Raw genomic sequence first — 12,503 nt, forward strand, 5'->3', positions numbered from 1 at the left:
CAATAACTGGGGACCGTATGCCGATAATACAGGATGTTATTTTGCTAAACCACTTCTCAAAAAGCTGATAGTAGTAGTTTTTCCACTGAAATGTCAAACATGCTAACCCGTTAGCTAACATTGTTACAACACCAATAATCACAAAACATTGATGGTTTCATCACAAGATAACACTGTTGAAGGTAATATATTTCTTCAACGCTGTTGACCATGCCGATAATACGGGGTGCTACGCTATATTGTTTGTTTACATTTAAACAAACAATATAGTTCTCTGCTGCCAATGACTGGAACGAATTGCAAAAATCACTGAAGCTGGAGACTCATATCTCCCTCACTAACTTTAAGCATCAGCTATCATAGCAGCTTACAGATCATTGCACCTGTACATAGCCCATCTGTAAATAGCCCATCCAACTACCTCATCCCCATGTTGTTATTTATTTTATTTATATCTTTTTTGCTCCTTTGCACCCCAGTATCTCTACTTGCACATTCATCTTCTGCACATCTATCACTCCAGTGTTTATTTGCAAAATTGTAATTACTTCTCCACTACGGCCTATTTATTCCCTTACCTCCCTCATCTTTCTTCATTTGCACACACTGTATATAGATTTTTCTATTCTGTTATTGACTGTACGTTTGTTTATTCCATGTGTAACTCTGTGTTGTTTGTGTCACTGCTTTGCTTTATCTTGGCCAGGTTGCAGTTGTAAATGAGAACTTGTTCTCAACTGGCTTACCTGGTTAAATAAAGGTGAAATAAATAATAAATAAATCTAGCTAACTGATATTTCTCTGACAAATCACAGCTATACCAAGATAGCAAGAAGTACCAGTGTCTGGAATGTGTGTCATGAGACACACCTTCTACAACACCTTGCTACAAAAGTAGCTTCCAACTTGAAGTTTTGTCACGTAATCACGTGATCACATGTTACCGTGAATCGATAGCAACAACTGCCAGTTGATTACCTGGTCTTCAGTCAGCTCAGCTGTCAACACAGTTTTCTATAACTGTCTTGTTTTGTCTCGTCTCTCCTTATGTCCACTGTTAGATCTTTCCCTAATATACCTACAGGTGTAGGCTACATGTGGACATTGCACAACACAGGAGGCTGCTGAGGGGAGAACAGCTCATAATAATGGCCAAAATGTAGTGAATGGAATTTCACCAAACACATGGAAACCATGTGTTCAATGTATACTGAACAAAAATATAAACGCAACACGCAACAATTTCAACGATTTTACACAGTTACAGTTCATATAAGGAAATCAGTCAATTGAAATAAATTCATTAGGCCCGAATCTATGGATTTCTCATGACTGGGCAGGGGCCCACCCACTGGGGAGCCAGGCCCAGTCAATCATAATACATTTTTTAAAGACAGAAACAATCCTCTCAAACACTCCACTCTCTCCCAGACATCTGTATAAACCTGTCTTTTAGTCAGGGGACTCCATGACAAACCATCTCTCCTGTTCTCCATCTGTAGAAAAACAAGGTAGAGTTGGTACACACAGCACTGATTACATTATCAGTGGTTGTTAGCTAAATTGCAGGACAGACAAGTGATAGTATTTTGACCTATGAGCAGATCAAAAGTGCCCAACCTGAAGTGGGACTGGTGTCTGGCCACGTACTTCCTCAGCCTTCTGCTCCTGATATGGTAGGGGGGTTCCCACGACACTGCCGATCAGCAAATCCACCACACTGTTAAAATAGAGAGACTCATAAAACCATCATTGTGTAGTAAAACCATGAAAAGTAGTGCACCTGGTGTTTTGGAGTTTAAAAAAAATTATAAACCCAATGTAATTGTTACGATACACTGAATATATTTCAAAACAGAATGGATGTACTCTGAAACACCCAAAGTGGTTCTTCAATGTGAGTAATTGAGTTTAAGAGAGTGGTGTGAAAACACTTGTTGGTGTTTCAGTGCATGTAAAAGGCTGCTTTAATTGATTGCACATGAAAACACAAAATGTTTTGTCAGACTGTCTCTCATATAATCAAATGTTTTTTAAATTGCAAATGGTTTAAAGCATAAATATTGATTGATTATAAATATTGATTTAATTTTCTGTCAATATTTTAAATAATGTTCATATTTTTTTCCTAGGGTAGACTTTGGCACTAATTATAGGCTACAGTTGCCAGGCAACTTTGTGAGAATATAAATAATGTTACAATCAAAATGTTCAGGGCTACACTACCGGTCAAAAGTTTTAGAACACCTACTCATTCAATGGTTTTTCTTTTTTAAAACTATTTTCCACATTGTAGAATAATAGTGAAGATATTAAAACTATGAAATAACACATATGGAATCATGTAGTTACCAAAAAAGTGTTAAACAAATCAAAATATAATTTATATTCAATATAATTTATATTTATACTTCAAATAGCCACCCTTTGCCTTGATGACAGCTTTGCACACTCTGGCATTCTCTCAATCTCAACCAGCTTCACCTGGAATGCTTTTCCAACAGTATTGAAGGAGTTCCCACATATGCTAAGCACATTGTTGGCTGCTTTTCCTTCACTCTGCTGTCCGACTCATCCCAAACCATCTCAATTTGGTTGAGGTCAGGGTTGTGGAGGCCAGGTCATCTGATGGAGTGCTGAAAAGCACCATCACTCCTCCTCCATGCTTCATGGTCGGAACCACACATGAGGAGATCATCTGTTCACCTACTCTATGTCTCACAAAGACACAGCGGTTGGAACCAAAAATCGCAAATTTGGACTCATCAGACCAAAGGACAGATTTCCACCGGTCTAATGTCCATTTCTATAGGGCTATCTTCTGTACACCACCCCTACCTTGTCACAACACAACTGATTGGCTCAAACGCATTAAGAAGGAAAGAAATTCCACAAATTAACTTTTAACAAGGCACACGTGAATTGAAATTACTTCCAGGTGACTACCTCATGAAGCTGGTTGAGAGAATGCCGAAAGCCGTGCAAAGCTGTCAAAGGCAAAGGGTGGCTACTTTTAAGAATCTCAAATATATTTACATTTATTTAACACTTTTTTGGTTACTACATGATTCCATGTGTTATTTCATAGTTTTGATACCTTACAGATCTTTATCAATATAAAAATGTCTATCAATATAAAAATGTTTAAGACCTTTTAATGTTTTGTCGTTTTATAATTTGCAAATAGAATATAAAGCATTTGAAGCTATAAATCATATCTTGAAAAAGTAATTTTAGACTTATTAATTATTATCCTGGACAAACGTATTAATTTGTAATTTCACAAAAAAAAAATTCTCATGTCCTTTTGTTTGAGGATAATACTGTACATTTGACCTTTTAGAATTACCGATGAGGAGTTTATCAACACACCATATAAGAGCAGGGAATATACAAAAAGAGGAGGAACTCCCATTTACAGTATTTGGAAACTCCAGAAGAAGGGATCTAATTCTGCACTAGACAGGATTCAAAACAGCATCATAGTGTTTAGGAGCTTTAGAGAGAGGAAACAACACCAAAAGAGAAGGGATTTAATAATGCACTACACAGGACTCAAAACATTGTAATAATGTTTTCAAGCTTTTCCGGGTTAGTGCTCCCAGTCTTTGGCAAGATGTTGCACAACTCTTGACTATTTGGTGTTACAACACACCATGTCATGTTTCATAACACCTCGGGATGAATGTTTCTTAAATCTGGCCCAATACCATCCCAACCATGTGTTTCAATACTCAAGCAAAGTTAAAGGAAAACTTCACCCATTTGATTCATTAGTCCATTGTTGATATAGTCCCAAAATGTTTTGCTTGTCAGCAATCAAGTTTTCAAGATATGTAACTTTCAAAATACAGAAATATATATTTTTTTTTTAAATTCGTTTTTGGATGGAGTTTTCCTTTTTAAGGTTTTGTCTCGTTTAAGGTGATGGCAACTCAGTTGCCACTAGTTTTAGTTTTACAAAGCACTTCATTTTTGACATGCAAGTTATTAAGTAGCGTTGCTGAATGCTTTCTGCCACATATTTGTAGCATGTTAGCTAAAAAGACTGATACTAGACAAGTACCATCCTTCATTTATTTTTACCATAGAAAATACACAATAGATTGTTTAAGAGAACAGGGATGTTGTTTTAGCACTAGTAGCAGATGAAGCCCCCAAATGCTAGATAGCTAGTGCTAACCAACTGTTACGGCTGTCATAGTCGTTCTCCTCCTCAGACGAGGAGGAGCATGGATCGGACCAACACGCAGAGTGGTTAGTGTTCATTATTTAATGAAAGTAAAACAGAACACTTCAAGACACAAAACAACAAACGTAACCAAACCGAAAACAGTCCCGTGTGGCACGAACACTGACACGAGATACAAACACCCACAAAACACACGTGAAACCCAGGCTGCCTAAGTATGATTCTCAATCAGGGACAACGATTGACAGCTGTCTCTGATTGAGAATCATACCCGGCCGAACACAAACATCCCAACATAGAAAATCAAACATAGACAAACCCACCCAACTCACGCCCTGACCAACTAAATAAATACAAGAAAAAGGAAAACAGGTCAGGAACGTGACACCAACCTTGATCATGACTCCCAATTCCATTACAGTAAAGGCAGAAAACCGCCAGGGACTGAGTTATTGAGAGACAGTACTAACCCAAAAAACATGCGTATTCTCATAAAAGTAGCTAGCTACCTAACTTCCAAATCTGGTTTAGTTATCAATATCTTTGTCCGAGGGATATTCTTAGCTAACCAGTTCCAGTGGAAAAATTATCGATAGCAAGCCAGCTAACGTTACATCTAATCGTCAAGTGCAACGTTAGCTATGCAAATCTCCTCTCTATGACATTACACATTAGCCAGAGGCTATGTACTTATCTAGTTAAATCACAGTATCATAGCTAGCTACTCACCACAGACCAGTCACAGTCATCATGTCGTACGTTTGTTGTATGTAATCCATTCTTTTCCATATTGTTGAATGCATTAGAACTTTGCACCAACTTTACGGAAGTCCATTTTCACTCCTATGCCGAGCAAGTGTGTGTGCATTGCAGACTTGAAAACATGTCCACAACACATGGCAGCTGGGGCCGGACCACATCTTGTTGTCTCTGGGCAATTGGACATCATTGGCAAAAGCTAGCATGTCAGTAATCCATACCCCACCCATCCATACCCGTTGTGACACATTCAGTTACAAATCTTGTTTTGGACAAGACTGATTTTATGAACAAAATTATCCTATTTACACTTTGTATTCAATTTTGACATTGTAATTAATGTTTCTGACTCATATTGATGCCCCATGGGCTGTTTATAACCAGAGAATTTGGTTCTAGTAGACAGTTCCCCTTTAAAACTTCTTATAGATCAAATCCCTTCAGCGGGATCGCTTTGACAACATCCGGTGAAATGGCAGAGCGCCAAATTCAAATTAAATTATTAGAAATATTTAACTTTCATACAATCACAAGTGCAATACACCAAAATAAAGCTTAATAATTTAACAATATTTCACATGCCTGCAAATACATCTGTTGTTGTTATTTGAGGGGGAGGGGGGCTATGATAAGCCAAGAAAGTTGTACTCAGCTATTATTTGAGACATTTCTAGGTCATATTCTTCAAAACAACAAGTTGAAATAGATGAACTATTACAGCGGCTCAAACAGTTTCTTAACCACAGGAGAACACTTGATCACCTTGAGGCAATATGTGAACGCTCCACAGGTATGCAGAGCCTATAGGCGTGGCATTTCACATGACATGTGCACACATGGAGATATACAGTGTGGTTTTACCCTCCTATATATCAAATGAATGCCTGTCTGTAGATCTCCTGAGGACACGATCAATGCAGGTTAAAGTTAAATCCATATAGATTGCATAGGGCTTATCATGAATAAATATAATTTGTCTTTACCATATCTTTGTAATGGCTATAGTAACTGTTAAAGACAGTTGAACATGAAACCTTATGCAATATTTAAAAAGGCCTTTGCCTCTCCTGGCATTCTGCATTACGTAATGATACACTATCATGTACATTTTTTGTGTGCCTGTTGCTCTGTATTATTATTATTATTGTTATTGTAAATGCCCAGCTTTCTGTCTTTTAAAGGTAAAGCATTATTTTACAGCTCAGTTTAATTCTTAAATCATAAATAATAAGGTTTTGAAGTATCTGCCCTATAGCTAGGAGATATAAGAAAGCTCAGGAAATATGTAAATATATTTTTACACATATTTAACCACTTTATTTGTTTTACTAGATTGACACAATAGACTCTAGGGGGTTTTAAGCTGGTACTTAATTGTTATTACCATGGTAACAATGTATACGTTCTGGTACTTACCTCAAACTCAAATGTATATGCTTATCTCAAAGAAACCAAAATGTAATTACAATGCAATATTAGGTCATGTAATTTCTAAGTAACTACCTGGTACACAAAGTTCTGTAAAAGAAGAAGAAGAAAAAGAAGAAGCATTACCAAGAAAAAAGGAAAAAAATCTGACCTACTTTGAGGATTCATGAGGGGTTTTTTTAATCGAGAGAATTTAACAACATATCACTTTCAAATGTATGCAATAATTCTGTCATCAGAATCATTGCTCTGAAGCTTTGGACTTATTTACCTTCACACTATCCGTAATGAATGAGCGGGTGTTTTGCAAACATGACCTTTGACCCCTGTCAGGTAACTATGCACCTAGGTAAAGTTTGTGAGATGGGGCATGTAGATACTTTCAAATATCTACAGTTCAAGGGTGGAGCAGGGAAGCTCTCTCGCAGAGCTCAAACTGGTTTCAAACAAATATACTTTCAGACCAACACAACAGACTATACAGTGCATTCAAAAAGTATTCAGACCCCTTAACTTTTTCCACATTTTGTTACGTTACATTCTAAGGTGGATTAAATTGTTTTTTTTCCCCTCAACAATCTACACACAATACCCCATAATGACAAATCAAAAACTGTTTTAAAAAATATTTTAGCAAATATAAAAATAAACTGAAATATCACATTTACATAAGTGTTCAGACCCTTTACTCAGTACTTTGTTGAAGCACCTTTGCCAGCAATTACAGCCTCAAGTCTTCTTGGGTATGACGCTACAAGCTTGGCACACCTGTATTTGGGGAGTTTCTCCCATTCTTCTATGCAGATCCTCTCAAGCTCTGTCAGGTTGGATGGGGAGTGTTGATGCACAGCTATTTTCAAGTCTCTCCAGAGATGTTCAAGTCCAAGGCTCTGGCTGGGCCACTCAAGGACTTTCAGAGACTTGTCACAAAGCCACTCCTGCGTTGTGTGTGTGCTTAGGGTCGTTGTCCTGTTGGAAGGTAAACCTTCGCCCCAGTCTGAGGTCCTGAGCTCTCTAGAGCAGGTTTTCATCAAGGATCTCTCTGTACTCTACGTCGTTCTTCTTTCCCTCGATCCTGACTAGTCTCACAGTCCCTGCCGCTGAAAAACATCCCCACAGCATGATGCTGCCACCACCATTCTTCACCTTAGGGGTGGTGTCAGGTTTCCTCCAGATGTGACGCTTGGCATTCAAGCCAAAGAGTTCAATCTTGTTTCAGAGAATCTTGTTTCTCATGGTCTGAGAGTCTTTAGGTGCCTTTTGGCAAACTCCAAGCGGGCTGTCATGTGCCTTTTATTGAGGAGTGGGTTCCATCTGGCCACTCTACCATAAAGGCCTGACTGGTGGAGTGCTGCAGAGATGGTTGTCCTTCTAGAAGGTTCTCCCATCTCCACAAAGGAACTCTGGAGCTCTGTCAGAGTGACCATCGGGTTCTTGGTCACCTCCCTGACCAAGGCCCTTCTCCCCTGATTGCTCAGTTTGGCTAGGTGGTCAGCTCTAGGAAGAGTCTTGGTGGTTCCAAACTTCTTCCATTTAAGAATGATGTAGGCCACTGTGTTCTTGGGGACCTTCAATGCTGCAGAAATGTTTTGGTACCATTCCCCAGATCTGTGCCTCGACACAATCCTGTCTCGGAGATCTAGGGACAATTCCTTCAACCTCATGGCTTGGTTTTTGCTCTGACATGCACTGTCAACTGTGGGGCCTTATATAGATAGGCGTGTGCCTTTCTAAATCATGTCCAATCAATAGAATTTACCACCGGTGGCACAATTAAGTTTTAGAAACATCTCAAGGACGATCAATGGAAACAGGATGCACCTGAGCTCAATTTCGAGTCTCATAGCAAATGGTCGCAATACTTATGTAAATACGGTATTTTTATTTTTTATACATTTGCAAACATTTCCAAAAATTGTGTGTAGATTGATGAGGATTTAAAAAAAAATCTATTTTAGAATAGGGATGTAACGTAACAAAATGTGGGAAAAGTAATTTGGTCTGAATACTTTCCGAATGAGCTTATAAGTCTTGACATATCAATCTGGTAAATACACCACTCGCAATATTGTGTTTGCCTCCCTCAACAATGTCTATAGAGAATTATACATTTTCATATCATCAAAACAGAGATGGGCCTATGGAATTTTGTTGTAAAATATATAGTATGCTCATTTTTTGTTAACATCTTATTGCTGCCTTGTGTGTTTGTCAATCTGAACCTTTGACCTTGAAGTGTTTGAACATTCTCCTTGACGTCACAACCAATTTAGAAAGACTTTGTCTCGTCTAAACTACACTAAGTCCATGACCATAAAAGAGCATTATAAACACATTGTATATTCTATTTGTATGAACATAATATACATGATGTAACGTCATGATGAGATGTTTCCTGCATTGTGATAGAAGATATGTGGTTAGTGGCAGACAAAACTATCATCCTTTAACATGCTTCTCTTTTGAACTGCCAATGTTTTTTACATACCAACAGTGTTACAACCCTCTTACATCATGCCTCAAATGGACACTAAACAACACCAACAATAATTTATTTCAAGATACAGGAAACTGCATATTTTCAGCTGTCCAGTAGCCCTACTTTGATGAGCATTAAGAAAAATAAGTTTTTCACACTTAACATTGACTGATTCCTCTTATGTTGTCTGAGACTAAATCAATTAGTCTCTTGCATACGTTTAACTTCAAGTGTATTTTTCATTGGCCTGACTCTCTGTACATGAAGGTTTAGCTCCTACTCTGATATAGGATTGGAAGAGGCCAGAATATCAACAGTACTGGTGCATGTTCATCTTGCAGCTCTCAGGAAAGATGGCTGCCTCGCTGTCACTGTGGTGAGTGGGAGGAAGACAAAACAACTGCACACCGATGGGACTTTGAAACCTCACAAACCCTGACTATTGGTCTTTTGCTTGAGTAAGTATTTACCACAAGCTGTGTATGTATGGGTTTCTTCTTGCCCGTGTTCAATTACACCAAAGTCTCGAAAGAATGCTGCTAAGATGATTAAACCACATGATGTTTCAACCACTAAAGATAAGCGAGGACAACATAGGCCTATGGAGGAGACATCACGTCCTAGAAATAGAACAATCAGTTACCGTAGTCGCCTAAACCTCTTTACCTTTTGTTTAAGTATGTAGGATTGAGAACAGCTGGAGGAGATGTTCCCACTTCAAATGCTTTAATTAAAATAGTATTGTTTTAATCCATTGGCTTATTACGTACAGAGTAGCATTTCATTTAACATTTCAGCTGGGGTTTGTTATTAACTAAGCAAGTATGTAGTAACAATTTAATATTTTGCTGTTACTTGCTTTAAAAAATCATCCAAAATGATCTCAAATTGATTGTGAAGCTCAACAAGGTCACTTAGTCACTTATAGAGGATTTGAACATGATGAGCGAAAAATGCTACTATCAGTCCCATGACTTGAATGGGTTTTGTGCCACAAATGCTAAAACATTAGCATCTGGAAACAGTGCCAGGGACACTAAACCAAAGCATGGATTGCTGTCATACCTTGTCCATAGACTGCTTACAGGGTAAGGAAACCAATATGTAATTTTGTAATTTGAGTGAACTATCCCTTTAATTACAGGTAGGATATGGTAAGTAATAATGTTTATTTTAATAAGAAACAAGAATCATCATTATGTAACTATTATGAAATGAACCTTTTACATGGCTATACCATTTCCTCTACCATCTCAGCCACATCATTGTGATTTTTTTGCCAAACTTGCCCAGGTTAGTTACCACACTCCCTCCTAGATTAGCCTACTCAAGAATCATAATATAGATTAGAATGCAGATCAAATTGACAACCCAGAGAGTGCTTTTCCCAAATGTTTTAGAACTCATAGCTAGAATTGCATCAGTGCCATATGGCTTCTTGAATTAGCTCTGTTTTAAAGAATGAGGAAGCATGTTCGGAATCCCGTTGGCCTTCGTTTCTCTCCATTTGACCAAAAATGAAATCTCTGAGATTCTGGAGTGAGGCAATAGTGGCTTAAACGGACAGCATAAATATATGATTAAAAAAGCACTATTGTATTGTATGTAAGTATCTTATATTGGGATGTTTGGATTGGCCATGTGTTATTTCATGTATTAATTATATTGTATTTAATGTATACAAATATGTCAATATTTTCCTATTATTAGGCTATTTGCTTATCCGAATAGATTGATTTTAGTATTTTACTTAACAAATACCAATAAGCACAACTTTACAACAAGCATTTACTTTACAACAAGCATTTACTTTACAATAAACATTATTGTACTCTTTTTTTCCCCTTTTATTATTATGTCACAATGTGTCATAATGCATGTTGTTCAACTAAAAATGTAATAAGGCTTTCATTACTAATAAAGTTAACACATTTCAAAATGACAACTGAGTTAGACAAACGTGATCTAAAAGCCACAGTTGTTGCTGCTGTTGTCATACATGTGAAGATTTGAAGATTTATCTAGAGGATGTGGTGTCAAAGAGCTGATTTAGAGAGAAAACATTGCTGTAAGAATCATGGCTGCTCCACATCAACAAGAAACATCAGAGAAGAAAAATAATATTGCGAAGAGCGAAGCTTCTGAATCAGCATTAGGTGCTATCTGAAAGTCAGACTCACTCACTCACTCACTCACTCACTCACTCACTCACTCACTCACTCACTCACTCACTCACTCACTCACTCACTCACTCACTCACTCACTCATTCACTCATTCACTCACTCACAATGTTACTTCATTTCAAGTATATATTGTAGCTTACTAAACAGTGATTTCAAGCAAGTAAGGTTCACTACAGATGGGGGTTACACAATGAGAATATCACCTTTGTTAACATTTTGCCTGGCACCTTAATAGGTTAGGCTACTCAAGTTCAATCAGTGGAGGCTGCTGAGGAGAGGACGGCTAATAATAATGGCTGGAATAGTGTCCATGGAATGGTATCAAACGTGGTTTCCATGATGTTGATACCATTCAATTGACTCCATTCCAGGCATTACTATGAGCCGTCCTCCCCTTAGCAGCTTCCACTGAGTTGAATAGATGAAATAGCATAAACACAGGCGAAAGTTCACACCTCATTTAGTGGTTCAAGTTGCCTACTGGACAGGCTATTGTCCTTTAAAGGGATGATTTAATATTTGTGTCCCTATCTCTTGATTGACTGAGGGTGCAAGGGGATAATGTCAACAACTCATGTAAAAGTATCAGTAAATAACCGGAATTAAGTGTAAATCCATTCCAACATGTGTATTACAAATTAATACAATTTAATAAATAGATAAATCACACAGAGCCGTGCGCATTACTATATCGCATAAACCATTGCTGCCGTTGGAGCTCTTGCGCAAGAGTTTTACGCACGCCTTTAGGTGGAGATTTCTGTAAAGGCAATTCTTCACAACAGATTTTTGGCTGCGCTTACTATTAACTATTACTATAAACACAGAGTCCAATTAACTTACAACGTTTGACATTGTTTGCCACTGTGGTGCTTTGCTATTTTCAAAGTCTAGCGTGCGGAACCATCAACGATTATAACGTTCATTATTGAGTCCCCCAAAATACAAAAATGAATGTAATCACTCGCACTTTCACACAAAAGGACATTTTTTTAGAATCCCAGGTCGATAGCTGAACGTGACGAAGTCAACAAAGTCAGGTCTGACGACGTTCGGCCACAATTATTAGTGGTACGATTACGCGTAAACGTAAAAAGAAGTATCTAACTACAAGCCACCTATCGCCTGATTTATAGATCAAATGCTCATGCGCAGGCCGTGCTCGTGTCTAGCCTCGTGAACGAGCTCAAATTCTTCGAGGTCTACATAATGGTCAGGTGACCTTGTATTTCGACAGTTCCACTTTAGAGGGAGAATAGAGCAATAATAAAATAGTTGTCATAGTTCAAATCCATATCACCGTTTATTTTCGAATCTAAATCAATAGTATATTATGTGTAATTTACTGTCTAAGTTGAATATCCAAATATATTTCCTGTAATGACGATAAAACGAAACCCACAACATCATGTACCATCCTCACTCTTTTGGTAATGGTATGGCCCTCTGGTAGAATTCCGA

The 12,503-nt window shown here is 37.8% G+C and overlaps 1 long non-coding RNA gene across 1 annotated transcript; it reads right to left on the minus strand.

Annotated features, from left to right (window-relative positions):
* Positions 1-1,297: 1,297 nt before the first annotated feature.
* Positions 1,298-5,130, minus strand: LOC120020497. The gene is made up of 3 exons (XR_005472442.1): positions 4,922-5,130; positions 1,621-1,720; positions 1,298-1,496 (listed from the first exon to the last, which is right to left on the minus strand). It is a non-coding gene; the product is annotated as an uncharacterized LOC120020497 (long non-coding RNA).
* Positions 5,131-12,503: the final 7,373 nt, after the last annotated feature.

Source organism: Salvelinus namaycush, chromosome 25, assembly GCF_016432855.1.
Source record: "Salvelinus namaycush isolate Seneca chromosome 25, SaNama_1.0, whole genome shotgun sequence".
Taxonomy (NCBI): domain Eukaryota; kingdom Metazoa; phylum Chordata; class Actinopteri; order Salmoniformes; family Salmonidae; genus Salvelinus; species Salvelinus namaycush.